This window comes from Podarcis gaigeae, assembly GCF_964106915.1.
Source record: "Podarcis gaigeae genome assembly, chromosome: 1".
Lineage (NCBI taxonomy): Eukaryota > Metazoa > Chordata > Lepidosauria > Squamata > Lacertidae > Podarcis > Podarcis gaigeae.
Genome location: NC_139678.1, coordinates 110,228,567 through 110,242,136, shown reverse-complemented (window position 1 = coordinate 110,242,136; position 13,570 = coordinate 110,228,567). Strand labels below are relative to the sequence as shown.

Below are 13,570 nucleotides of genomic sequence, written 5' to 3'. Positions count from 1 at the left end.
AATTAAAAATGAAATAAAAAAATACGAAACAGTAACTCAGAAAGTCAAGACTTCCCTTGATGCATTAGGTGATACTTTATAGCCCAATGTGATACCAGTGGATTCTAGCCTAATATTAGCCTTCTTAGTTTCCTCATTTTCTTCCCTAAACCTTATCAAATGTGCATGCATAATTATAATCAATGCATTCCAAATTCATTTCAACCCGTCAGCACTTTCCAAATTCATTCTAACCTGTCTGAAGTCCTTTACTTTTTCCAGTTGTGTGCTAGTTCCACTCTTGCTACAATGATTAAATTGACTATGAAATCTTGTTACTTACACTGTTGCTTACGCTTGAGTGTTTCCTTTAGCAATGCCAGCCAACCAGTCAATGGACTTAAAGGGACCTACCTACATGATGTAAGATAGCAAAAGTTGTCACCTTCCAGGGGTGTCAACTTGAATAAAATATTGGGAGCGGCAGGTACGCCCCGCCCCACATAAGTGATTACAAGATGTGGCACACACACCATTTGAATGGCAATACCCATCAACTTGGGTGTGTATGTGTGTTGGCCCACTCAAATATTTTATTGTTGGGGCTGAAGGGATCTTGGCCCCTAGGAGTTGGCTACCAACGAGTATTTTTTGATGACCAAGCATTCCCACGATATATGGTAATAATGAATCAGTGTGACTTCCCCCCTCAGTATTTATGGTTCTTATAGATGGCTGGTGGTAGCATAGTGGTTAAGAAACTGAGCTGCAAAAGAAGAAGTATTTCATTCTACTCTATGCCATGAACCCTTAGGCATGGGAGACCAGCAAAAGTGCCCCATCGACTCTTAGCTGTGGCCCAGTCCCTGCAATATAGAGATACAATCTTGTCAGGTGGTTTGTAAATTGACAGCAGTGTAATGTTGGTAGCAATGCATGGCTCAAGTACTACATGCCTGCAAAGTGGTAGTAAAGATACATTTACTTCCAGAACAATGAAAAACCAGCACTATAAGATTACTGAGGGCCATGTGAATATGCACAAACCCTCTCGCACACAGTGCAGATGCAACACTACTCATCTAGAAGAGTGACTAGTGGGGTGCCACAGGGTTCTGTCTTGGGCCCGGTCTTATTCAACATCTTTATCAATGACTTGGATGATGGACTCAAGGGCATCCTGATCAAATTTGCAGATGACACCAAACTGGGAGGGGTGGCTAACACCCCAGAGGACAGGATCACACTTCAAAATGACCTTGACAGATTAGAGAACTGGGCCAAAAGAAACAAGATGAATTTTAACAGGGAGAAATGTAAAGTATTGCACTTGGGCAAAAAAAAAATGAGAGGCACATATACAAGATGGGTGACACCTGGCTTGGGAGCAGTACATGTGAAAAGGATCTAGGAGTCTTGGTTGACCACAAACTTGACATGAGCCAACAGTGTGACGCGGCAGCTAAAAATGCCAATGCAATTCTGGGCTGCATCAATAGGAGTATAGCATCTAGTTCAAGGGAAGTAATAGTGCCACTGTATTCTGCTCTGGTCAGACCTCACCTGGAGTACTGTGTCCAGTTCTGGGCACCACAGTTCAAGAAGGACACTGACAAACTGGAACGTGTCCAGAGGAGGGCAGCCAAAATGGTCAAAGGCCTGGAAATGATGCCTTATGAGGAACGGCTAAGGGAGCTGGGCATGTTTAGCCTGGAGAAGAGGAGGTTAAGGGGTGATATGACAGCCATGTTCAAATATATAAAAGGATGTCACATAGAGGAGGGAGAAAGGTTGTTTTCTGCTGCTCCAGAGAAGCGGACATGGAGCAATGGATCCAAACTACAAGAAAGAAGATTCCACCTAAACCTTAGGAAGAACTTCCTGACAGTAAGAGCTGTTCGATAGTGGAATTTGCTGCCAATGAGTGTGGTGGAGTCTCCTTCTTTGGAGGTCTTTAAGCAGAGGTTTGACAACCATATGTCAGGAGTGCTCTGATGGTGTTTCCTGCTTGGCAGGGGGTTGGACTCGATGGCCCTTGTGGTCTCTTCCAACTCTATGATTCTATGATCTCAAACAATGATTAGATCCGATGTGAGCCATAACCTTCCCTTCCCCCTTACCTATGCAAATCTTCACTTTTTTCCCTTGTAAAAAAGAACAGCATTTGTCTTCCAAAGGGTTCCCCGTCTTTTTTATATCTCCGTTTCTTTCCCTGGGCAAGTCAACTGGGAGAAGAGGCTGTATTGCCATAAATCTGTGGTGTGGGGGACAGAAGCCAACACCCCACCAATGACTCTTGAGATAAGAGTCTTCTTGCTGGTGCTCGCGCAACATTTCCCCTCTCCCAATCTTTCCTGGGAGCGCACGTGTACAAGTTCTGTGCAATTTACAGGCCTTCAACTCATAAAGCAGATGTGGGGGACATCCAGATGTTGCTGATCTACAGCTCTCACCAATCCCCGGCCACTGACCATGCTTACTGGGGCTTGGCAGGAACTGTAGTTCAGCAAAACATCTGGAAGGCTAAAGTCCCCCCGTAGTTGTCATAAATGTTGGTGGAAGGATCAAGGGGCATGACCCCAATATCCCTTTTATCATGTTCACATTACACTTGGCTACGCTTGAACAGCTTATGGGAAAAGCCAATATATTTGGAAGAAAATACATCTTATTTCTTAACCATAAACCTGTGCTCTTGTTCAGTTGGAAAGCAAACCAAATGCATAATTCTTTCCAGATGTAGTTTAGCTCACAGAAAAGAAACTGTTTAGAAACTTTCGGGATAGTCTCATAAACTTTTCTGATTGATATTGCAAGCCCCTGAGATCAAGATACTTATCCAAAACCTGGACCTTTAGATAATTGATTTTGTCTGCAAGCTAATGCATCAGTCTTGGTGCTTATTTTTTTGCTTTTAAATTCCAGGTCACATAAGCAGTACCATCAGCAATGAATTCCTTTTCTGTCTTGGGGTGAGGTGGTGGGAACTTTCAGAGTAACTACCCAACACAATTCCCCGCCCCAAGCCAGTTAGTTACATTTTTAATCCATAACATCCTTTCCACTGTAATATTAAAACCTTTTAAATGCACAGTGGGGAGACCAGATAGGCTGGCGTTGCTCTTTTAATTCTTCTCTTGCCCTGCTAACCTTGAATCTGTAAACACTCCAAGGGCTCATTTCGCTCAGCCCATTGAGGAGAGAGCGATGTGCTAAGCTTGCTTCCATGGGAAGCAAAGGCCCACAAAGATCAATCCATGCCCTTTCCATTTGGAGGGTTAGCAACATGACGCTGTTCCTCGATTCCCGTTACAGTAATTGTGGGTATAAAACAGAAACACATATCGGCCACAACACAACAGCTAATCTTAACTGTGATAAGCTTGAAACCTACTAGTTTGTCTCTATCTAATATTCACCCCCTATCCTATGTTTACTGAGATGTCTTCACTCTCGGTGTACTCAATGGCACTTACTCCCAGGTAAGTGATACAGGATTGCAGCTTTAAATTTGTGGATTATTTTTTTTGGGGGGGTGGGAATCTACTCTTGGAAACACCAATTTACATATCTGGCCTACTTTGATTAGGGATCCTGTGCAATCCAAAACCTAGTCATTGCCTGGAGATGAAAGGCCACATCCTGCTAAAAGGCCTTGCTGCTCATGCCAACAAGGGGGAAGGTGGGGTGGCAGGTAAATTGCTGCTCCAGCCTCAAAGGCATGCCACGTGATACCATTATTGAAAAGGCAATGTCCAGGAGGGAGGGGGGGAGTGACGGAAACAACCACTGAACCTGCTAGAACCTGCTTTTTGAGGAACTAAGCCAATCAAGTCTCACGGAGGACTGAGTACAAGGTTTCTCCTTTGCTATCAATGTCTGCCTCCTTGACTTTAGCAAAGCATGCCTATGATCTTGGGTTGTTCACATGTAACTGTTTTGGGACTCCTTTGAGTCGTGCAGATTCTTTGGGTATTAACTTAATGTCATACTCACCAACATTTCTCTGATGAAAATAAAATAATAATAATAATAATAATAATGATGTTATTATTTATACCCCACTCATCTATCTGGGTTGCCCCAGGCACTCTGGGTGGCTTCCAACATGTGTAAAAACATAGTAAAACTATACAAGGCTGCCTTCAGATGTCTTCTAAAGGTTGTATAGTTACTTATCTCCTTGGCTCGGGGTTCGTATAACTCCATACCTCCAACATTTCTCCAATGAAAATGGGGTTTATTTGATGAATTTACTCTATAAATACATAACACACACACACACACAGATTTGGCATGCAGGGGACTGGCAACAAGCACACATGGGGATGACATCATTGTCTCTCCGCTGAAATCAATGGTGGCAGTTCATCCATGCCCATCCCTGGAGCAATTCATACCTGCCCCTGCTGATAACGTTGTTCTCTGTGCAATTGTGCATCTGAGCATGGTCAAGAGGAGTTGAATGGGAGCCAATGGCATGTGTGAATTATTGATCCATTGCTTTTTTTATTTGGGTGTTCGCTGTTAAACAAAACCTGAAGTTCAAAAGAGCCTGTGAGATGCAACTAATTCCGCACAGAAAAAAACTGGACGTGGATATATGATGTTGCTGTGTTATTTGAGCTGCCTTATTCATTCTAGGCCCACTGCTCACAATACAAAAATACCAGAGCTCTGCTAGCTGTTCCCATCCCTCTTGCACTCTGTCTTCCTGTCTCATAAAATGAATTGTCTAGTTTGCCTCCTTTGGTCTGAATAATGCCATTGCTACTGGAGCAGCTGGTGGGGGTTGGGGGGGAGAGGAGAGAGACAACAGCTGCAAATCTGAGTTAATGTATGTTTATTCTTTGGGAGATATTTCTCCTCTGAAACTCTAAAACACATTCCTCCTTGATCCTGAAATGTGGCTCATGATATATGACTATGAGTATTTTTAATCAGACTAGATCTATTATTTTCTGTTTTCTCTCTCTACCCGAATGCAATGAATTTTACCACTCCTAGATGTACTTTCTCTCCCTCCTCTCTTTACAATGTACATGTATAATAAAACCCTGCATTAACTCTCAACCTCCCACCGTAACATACTCTCTTAAAAGATTGCTCCTTTGAAATGCATTTCTTTCCGCCCTAATTTCTTTCTTTCCTGCAGCCCAACACCGTGCCAGAACCCCATTCTTACAAGTGCTACTGACTATTAATGAAATACAACTGATAAACATAGGCAAATATTTTGATTATGTACATATGCTAGGAGGCTGCTTCCAAAGATTTGGGTAGTTATTCTGAATCTGAACCAATATTTGAACAGCTTTCATCTCCTGACTTCATCAGATCCTACTGAGTATATAATGTTCCTTTAGTGCTTTGGCCCTGTATAATTTTTTTCGTCAGCCCCCTCTACCTGACTTCCCTGCTTCTCAAATCCCCCTTGTTATCGGTCCTTCTTCAGTATACAGCACCCTTGCACTTAGTCCCTACATGATTCCTCCCTTGCAGGGTGGAACAATAAAATTATTTTCTGCTTCTCTCCATTGTATTTTCAGAAACTGATAGACCAGTTCCCTTTTGAAGTTAGAATGTTTGAGGACATTCTGTATCACCAACAGGGCCACCTTCTCCTACACAAACCTTCCTGTAGAATCATAGAATCATAGAATCATAGAGTTGGAAGCCATAGAGTTGGAAGCCAAGCAGGAAACACCATCAGAGCACTCCTGACATATGGTTGTCAAGCCTCTGCTTAAAGACCTCCAAAGAAGGAGACTCCACCACACTCCTTGGCAGCAAATTCCACTGTCGAACAGCTCTTACTGTCAGGAAGTTCTTCCTAAGGTTTAGGTGGAATCTTCTTTCTTGTAGTTTGGAACCATTGTTCCGTGTCCGCTTCTCTGGAGCAGCAGAAAACAACCTTTCTCCCTCCTCTATGTGACATCCTTTTATATATTTGAACATGGCTATCATATCACCCCTTAACCTCCTCTTCTCCAGGCTAAACATGCCCAGCTCCCTTAGCCGTTCCTCATAAGGCATCGTTTCCAGGCCTTTGATCATTTTGGTTGCCCTCCTCTGGACACGTTCACTGTAACTCTGTACACTGAGTTAGTCTTTGGAGACCTTTTAGCTGGGTATCTCTGCGTTCTGAGGTTAGATGAATGGGGACTGGAGAGAGGACCTTTTCAGTTGTTGCAATCTCCCTTTGGCACACTTCCCCCAGAGATGCTTTCTTCCTGCCTATCATCTTGTAAGTGCCATGCAAAGACCATTTTATTTCCCTGGGCCTTTTAAGATAGCATCTGAATTGGATTTATCATGGTGCTGACATGCTTTATACTGCTTTGGGTATTTTAATGTGTATGTAATTTTTGCTGTGATATGCTTGTTTTCTCATTTTAATAAGAAAACCACCCTGGGAAATATGAAAGGGTGAGATGATGATAACGATAATAATATATAAAAGTGACACCTTGGGCTTTTCTTCCTTGTTTCCAGCTCTGTGTGAATGTAAGATTTGGAGAATATGTGTGAATGTAAGATTTTGAACAGATGGTTTGAAAAGCATTTTTATGCAACAGTTTTTAAGGATAGTTTTTCCAAGGCTTGGCTTAGATGTTTCCTATCCCCTGGAAGGTGGGGTGAATCAGTAACGCAAATATTTGTTACTGGAACTGTGGGACAAGAAATGTGGATTATTTCAGTTGGTGGTCATATCTTAAAATACAGAGGGTTTTTTTTCTTTTTTTTGGAGAAAATGTCCAAAAATGATCCTAGATATAATGGGCTGGTTATTATGAATGGACCACTTGGCTATAGAACTGGAATATAAAAGAGATTTGGAATTGGTACTAAATCTATTAATTCTGGTTTGAATAGAGTTGGGAAGTGGGTAAGAAAAAACCCCAAATGTTTTTGTCAAGTCTTTGGTTTGTGGCTGAAATGTTCAAATTAACTATTTTGTTAGGCTAAGGAAGATAATGAGTAATGATTTTCAGCTGTGATGGGAACCATTTGTTAAGTTATATGTTGGAATCTTTCTCTGTTATGCATTTCATGGCTGAAATATTTCATTTTGTTCCTTAATTGCAATGATGAATAATTTTAGATCAATACATACTGCTCAGAAAATACTGCGTACAGGTTTTCGGTGAGAATCTGAGCTGAAGGAGTATAATCTCACATTTATTTATTCAACTCCTCTGCTGTGGGAACTGGAATCCCAGAAATTAAACATCTAGAGTTTCACTGCTGCTGAAGAATCAGCATGAGCTACACTTCCGACTAAAGGTCAAGATGATCAGTTTGCTACTGGCTACCAAAGGGATGGATGTACACTTAAGACGGAAGCAAGGGAATAGTTGTCTTGAGTTCCAAGTCTTGTATGCCTTTTTGTCGTGTGATCCAAATGCAGGCATCACTTACTGCCAATCACCATTTATGTCCCAAACTCAGACACATAAAGAAGAAGAAGAGTTTGGATTTGATATCCTGCTTTATCACTACCCGAAGGAGTCACAAAGCGGCTAACATTCTCCTTTCCTTTCCTCCCCCACAACAAACACTCTGTGAGGTGAGTGGGGCTGAGAGACTTCAGAGAAGTGTGACTAGCCCAAGGTCACCCAGCAGCTGCATGTGGAGGAGCGGGGAAGCGAACCCGGTTCCCCAGATTACGAATCTACTGCTTTTAACCACTACACCATGCAGTTTGAAATCCTTAAGAATCTTTATAAGCACACACAATACTTCAGTGGCCTGTTAAAGAGGCCACGTAAATATCTGTGGCAAAGCATAACTGAAGATTCCAGGACTTTAAGAACTGGACTATTGTAATGAAGGAGAAATGATGCACCGCGAAGCAAAATATCCATCTGCCATAGCAGTCTTGCATGCAATTCATTCTTTTTATGCTGTTCTACATGGAGTGCTACAAGAAACTTCACACTCCCCTGCAAACTTTACAATGAAGATGTGGAACAGCTGTAGCTCAGTGCTAGTGCATTTGCTATGGCGGCAGAAGGTCCTGGGGTGAACCCCTTACTTGTCTGAGCAGGGCGGAGCAAGACTCCTGTCAGAAAATCCTGGGGAGTTTCTTTTAGTCAATGTAGAAAATTCTGAGCTAAATGGACCAGTAGTCTGACTCAGCTTCCTATGTTCCCATTAAAATGTCCTTATGCTCAGCTGGTCAACCACAAAATTTGCATGTGGAATTCTAACAGCCCAGTCCTGTTCACTCAGATGTTCTGTTGAGTTCAATTGGACTTAGTTGGCCAGGTATTAAAGGAAGGGTCTGGCAAGGAGGGGTGTGTTTGAGTTGCCAGGAAGGCAGGGTTGGTGAGGAAGGTGAACCAAGTAACAGAACACTTAGCATATCTTGAATCAAAAGTTCCTGAGCAAAAATACTTCCAGGTGCAAAAGGGGCTCTTCATTTTCAGCAAAGTCTCCTTGCACCATATATCACGCCATTCCAGAGGGTTCTGCAACATGAAGAAAGAATGGAAAGTGGGTTGAACCAAGAATAGTCCTGAGAGCACTGCAGAGCTCATGGTTGGTAGATAGGTAGAAAGACAGACAGATAGGTAGACAGACACTCACCTAACCACCTGAATACCAAAAACCAGGAATATAACACAGGGAATGCTCCTGTTCATTGTGAGCTATTGGAGAAAGACTCCCATTGATTGACTAGCCTGCTTTTGTGTTAACATGCCCAAGATTAAAATGTTTGAGGAACTTTAGACCTAAGGAAGCAAACCAGACAGATGTTTCTATATGATCTCAGACAGGATTCCACATTTTACTTTGTTCCTGTGTATCAGAATTGGATGGAACATAAATGTTCTCCTTTCAAGACCCTACAGTTCTGTAAAATGCCACAGAACCAGACTGAACCACAGAACCAAAAAACAAAAACAAAAAACAATTCTGAGTTCTCACTCACAAACCAATTTGGGGACTAATGCCATTTTGCACTGCTGTTATCTGTAATGGCTACTGATTAATTACTGCTTTATTCTCCACACAATAAACAGATAGTGACCTCCCTCCCCATTCTCAAAGTGTTTACACGGCAGTAATCCCATTGACCTTGAAGGGATTAAGCCAGAGTAAATGGTTTGAAATTTGTAGCTAGCAAAAGGTGTTTATCTCCTAGAACAACACACACACACACCAAAAAAACAACGAAAAACAGGCAGTGAGAGAAAGCAGAGCCGAACTGATTATTATTTTTCTTCAAAGAGAAGGGATGAGAGGCAAAACATTGCTAAGGGTCACTGACTTTCCACATTCTTTGTTGAAGTAAACTGGGGATATTTCTAGAAGGCCAGTTTCTCAACAGGCATAAAACTGTAATGTGGGGTGGGGCAAAACACTGCCTACAATAAACTTTACTGGGTAAATTATTTAAAATGGAGACATTTTTACACTGCCTCAAGGATGATGGGAAGAGGATGCTTCTGAGAGCAGAGGTGTGTGCGCATCACCTGGGATATATGGAAAAAAGAAGCAAAACTTTTCTTTTTTCTCGTTCTTGTTCTCGTTCTCTTTCTCGTTCTCTTTCTTTAGGCTCGTGAAACTTCTGAAAGTGACTGGTTTATTCATGTATTTTATATTTAGAAGAAATTTTTAAAAATCCACTCCACATTTCAAAGAAATCACCAAGTGTCGACCAACCTTTGACAGCATTTAAGATGACACAAGCACATGGTATAAACCAGTAACTGCATGTAGAAGCAGCAGAGGGGGGCAAAGACCAGTGACTCCATGGTAAAAGGGGAAAAGGGGGGCGGAGAGAAAGGTTTTAACTTGTTTTGAAATGGCTGCAGGACTGTTTCTTGCCAGAGGTTAAACCAAAGCATTGGGGCTGCATAGGGAAGGCTCTGCTTCACATAGACCAATCCACAGAAGGTAGAATCAGAAGACATCAAAATTCTAGCTCAGCACAACATGACTGCAGGCTGTTCTGCAGAGCTTAGCTTTGAGCCCCCAGTGTGCTTTTGGCTGCAAATGTAGTTTGCAACATCCTTCTTTGCATTGACAGGATTATCGTATATCCCAGTTGACTAGTAACTATAGGAGTTCTGCAGCCAGATATGTCAGTCCTTTGTTGGAAATCCACCATCACAAAAAAATAATAAAAATAAAAATCCTACTATTTCTTTTCCTAGTAGGATGTCTTCTAAGACTGGAAAGCTTTTACAAACATTAATTGACTAATTATATGGTCGAATATATATGCTTTATCTTATGAAAAGAGAGAAAATGTTCATTTTGAGATACTTTCCCTAAATCATACATTATGTTCTCATAACTTAATGTGATTAATCCAAAATGCATCCAGCCTTTGGGTGTTTGCTATTAACACAACTGTCACAGCCTGCAGTTCTACGGCTGCAATCCCTAAATGTACTTACTAGAGGGGAGGTCCCATTGAGAATTTAAGGAGGTTTACATATGTGAACTCATGCCATTTTGAAATCATTTGCTATTTTAACAAATTTCCAATTTCAATTAGCATTATTTTTTTAAAAAAAAGTTTAGATGAACACTACATACTCCCCATTCTTCAAAGAAACAGAAGCCCTACAACAGCGCCAATAGGTTAAATATCCATTTGTCTCAGAGAATTAAACTCATGGTATCTTTGTAACATTTGATTACAGTGATAACTCTGGTTAAGAACTTATTCGTTCTGGAGGTCTGTTCTTAACCTGAAACTGTTCTTAACCTGAGGTACCACTTTAGCTAATGGGGCCTCTTGCTGCCGCTGCGCCGACGGAGCATGATTTCTGTTCTCATCCTGAAGCAAAGTTCTTAACCCGAGGTACTGTTTCTCTGTTAGCGGAGTCTGTAACCTGAAGCATCTGTATCCTAAAGCGTCTGTAACCCGAGGTACCACTGTATTTACAAAGAGACAAGCAGGGAATAGTGCGAGCAAACAGAATCCTACAGCTTGCAGCACAACCACCAATCCTACATCAGATTCTCAAGGCAATAATCTGGACCATTCACAAGTCTGAAGACTCCTTGTAGCTAACCTAAACTCACAGCTCTTTCCCATACTCTGAAAATTCAAATTGCTTCTGGCTGTTTTTCTATCCCTTCCCTGTAAGCCAATATTCTTTTCCCCGAGGAAGGGTAGAAGATTTGCTCTGAATGCAGAGCATTCTGTCCCTGTTTTCTATGTAGAAATTCATCCAAGTTGGAGATAAATGCATGCTTCAAAAACTTTATGCAGCACTTGGTGCATCTATGTCATGCCCAACTTCTTGCAGAGTAAATCTTAGCAAGAATACTCGCTGGCAGTATCCCAAAGGATTGTGCGCTTTACTTTTTATATTGTTTTATAAAGGATCCCATGTGATTCCGATAATTCTTGTGCATAATTCTAACATGAGTCAAGTTTTAAATAACCAAATGCTGTGCAAATAAAATTATTTTTAAATTAAAAAAGAAAGAAATTCATCCAAGTGAATCTGGTGAATTGTGGTTTGTGAGTTCGGTGCCTACTGTGCACCAATTTCCCAATTTACTCTGTTGTCTCAGTGTCTCATTGCATCAGGGTGTGAGTGCAAAGCTTTGCAAAAGTTGGTTACTAAAAGCACATAGAAAAAAAGCAACACATAATCGCTGCATCACACAACTTTCATGTAGTGCCAAACAAGTCTCACTTCCTCGCAATCCACACTGAAGCACAGTTCATCTAAATCAGCCCATTACCATCAGGAGAAAGATTTGGGGATTAGAATATAATTGATTTCACATGCAAGTATACAATTCCCAGATGTATAATGAGAGCAGAACTGGATCCCCTGGTACATATGGGTAAGTTCTGTCGGTAAACAATTTCCTAGGTGTTTGTGTCTTGGTCCCGAGAGAGCTTATGTCTGATGAGTCCTACTGAAATATGAATGCTTTGAATAATGAGTCTGTGAATGTGTTTGTGTGTGTAATCATTAATCAATATTAGCTCCTAGCTATTATGTTATGATCAATTGTGTGTCCTTGGATAAGGAGAAATTAAAGCCAGTCACTGGTATGTATATAAAATGACAGTTTTTATTTGTGTTTCTTATTTGGAATTTCATTTCCAAACCAAGCACATAATTATCAGTTCCTTGAAAGGCTTTGGGAAAATTCTCCTTGAACCAGTGAAGGTTCAAAAGGTTTGCTGCCTGAGGCAAAGGACAAGATGGCACTCTTCCACAAAACCCCACATACAGAAGATAGTTGGACCTCAATGCTGGCTGCTTCTATCACACCTGAGGTCCAGGATTAGCCACCTGAAGCAGTTGCCTGGCTCCACCTAATGGTAGGGCCAGCTCTGCCTGGAGCCTTATCCCACAACTGAACTACAGTATTCTCAGACTCAATCTATATATACGTTCTGCCACAAAGGTGACTGCTTGAAATGGAACCATATGAGTGCAGATCTGTGCGGCAAGATGGTGCCCCAGTGCTACTGCAAACTTGCTTTTCTGAGGGAAAGAGTTACCCTCCCACCAATTGTGCAACGATACAGTCTCGTGTCGTGTGGGAAGTTTTGTGGAGCTCATTCAAAAAGACCCGTTTCTAATTAGGCGAAGAGGAGGGATAGGGAACTTTAGCATCCCATTGCACTTTCAGCACTCACAAGAATTGTGATTAAATTTACAATTAATCCTATTTGCTAAAACAAGGGGTTCCCAAACTGTGGCTCGTGTCTGCATTAATTAGTCATACTGATTTTCAATTGTCGTTTGATTGCTTCTTTTATTTCTTATATTGTATTTTATTGTTTTGCCATTTGAATTCTAAAGCACTCACGAGTTTGGGGTGGTGGTGGCAGCTTGGGAGAGGGAATTATTTGTGATAACTTCTAGAGTTCCATTTCTACAAAGGTGTGCCAGGCACTTACATTACTTAGGATGGCCATACATCCAGATTTCCCCCAGTCGTTACCAGTATTTGTCCTGGATCATAGACAAGTTAATTGAAAAATCGCTTTTTTGTGCGTATTTGTAAAAAAAAGGCTCAACAGCTTTCGGGGTGTCCTGCTTTTTACTTTTTGAATTATGGCAACCCTATATTACATAGTTTTTGACATGTGCTGAAAATGTATCTTGCTATCCTGGCCTTTGACACCTGATAAATAGATTTAGGACCCACCCCATTCCCTTGATTACAATCTGTTTTAACTTTTTTTAATATTGTATTTTGAAATTGTTGCACGCCCTTGAACCTCATGGTGAATGGCTGGCAAGAAATGTAATAAATAATGGTAATAGTAATAATACTGAAATTTGGACAATTATTTTGGATGCATTCCTCAAGTCAACATATAAAACAATAGCAAAATAATAATGTAAGTTAGGCAAAAGCCACCGTCTGCCCCCACAGTACTTAGGAGTTGAAGCCGAACAGTTCAGGCACTGTTGTTACTGAATAATAATGATATGCAAAGTACTAGAAAGAAATTAACAGCTAAAGCCTATTTCTCATCTGAAATATAGCAGTTAGCTGCTGGAAGAACAGTCCCCCCCCCCTTTGCCTTTGTGGAAGAAAATAAGGATGTTCAGCATATGCATTATAAATATTCCAAATAAAGCTGTTC

General features: G+C 41.2%; 1 protein-coding gene and 1 long non-coding RNA gene across 3 annotated transcripts in view; one reads left to right on the top strand and one right to left on the bottom strand.

Moving 5' to 3' along the window:
* B3GALT1 (beta-1,3-galactosyltransferase 1) overlaps window positions 1-13,570 on the bottom strand; it is a 333,237-nt gene that overhangs the window by 36,939 nt on the left and 282,728 nt on the right. The gene's annotated exons all lie outside the window — the stretch shown is intronic.
* Window positions 1-13,570, top strand: part of LOC310833970 — a 30,712-nt gene that overhangs the window by 6,021 nt on the left and 11,121 nt on the right. The gene's annotated exons all lie outside the window — the stretch shown is intronic.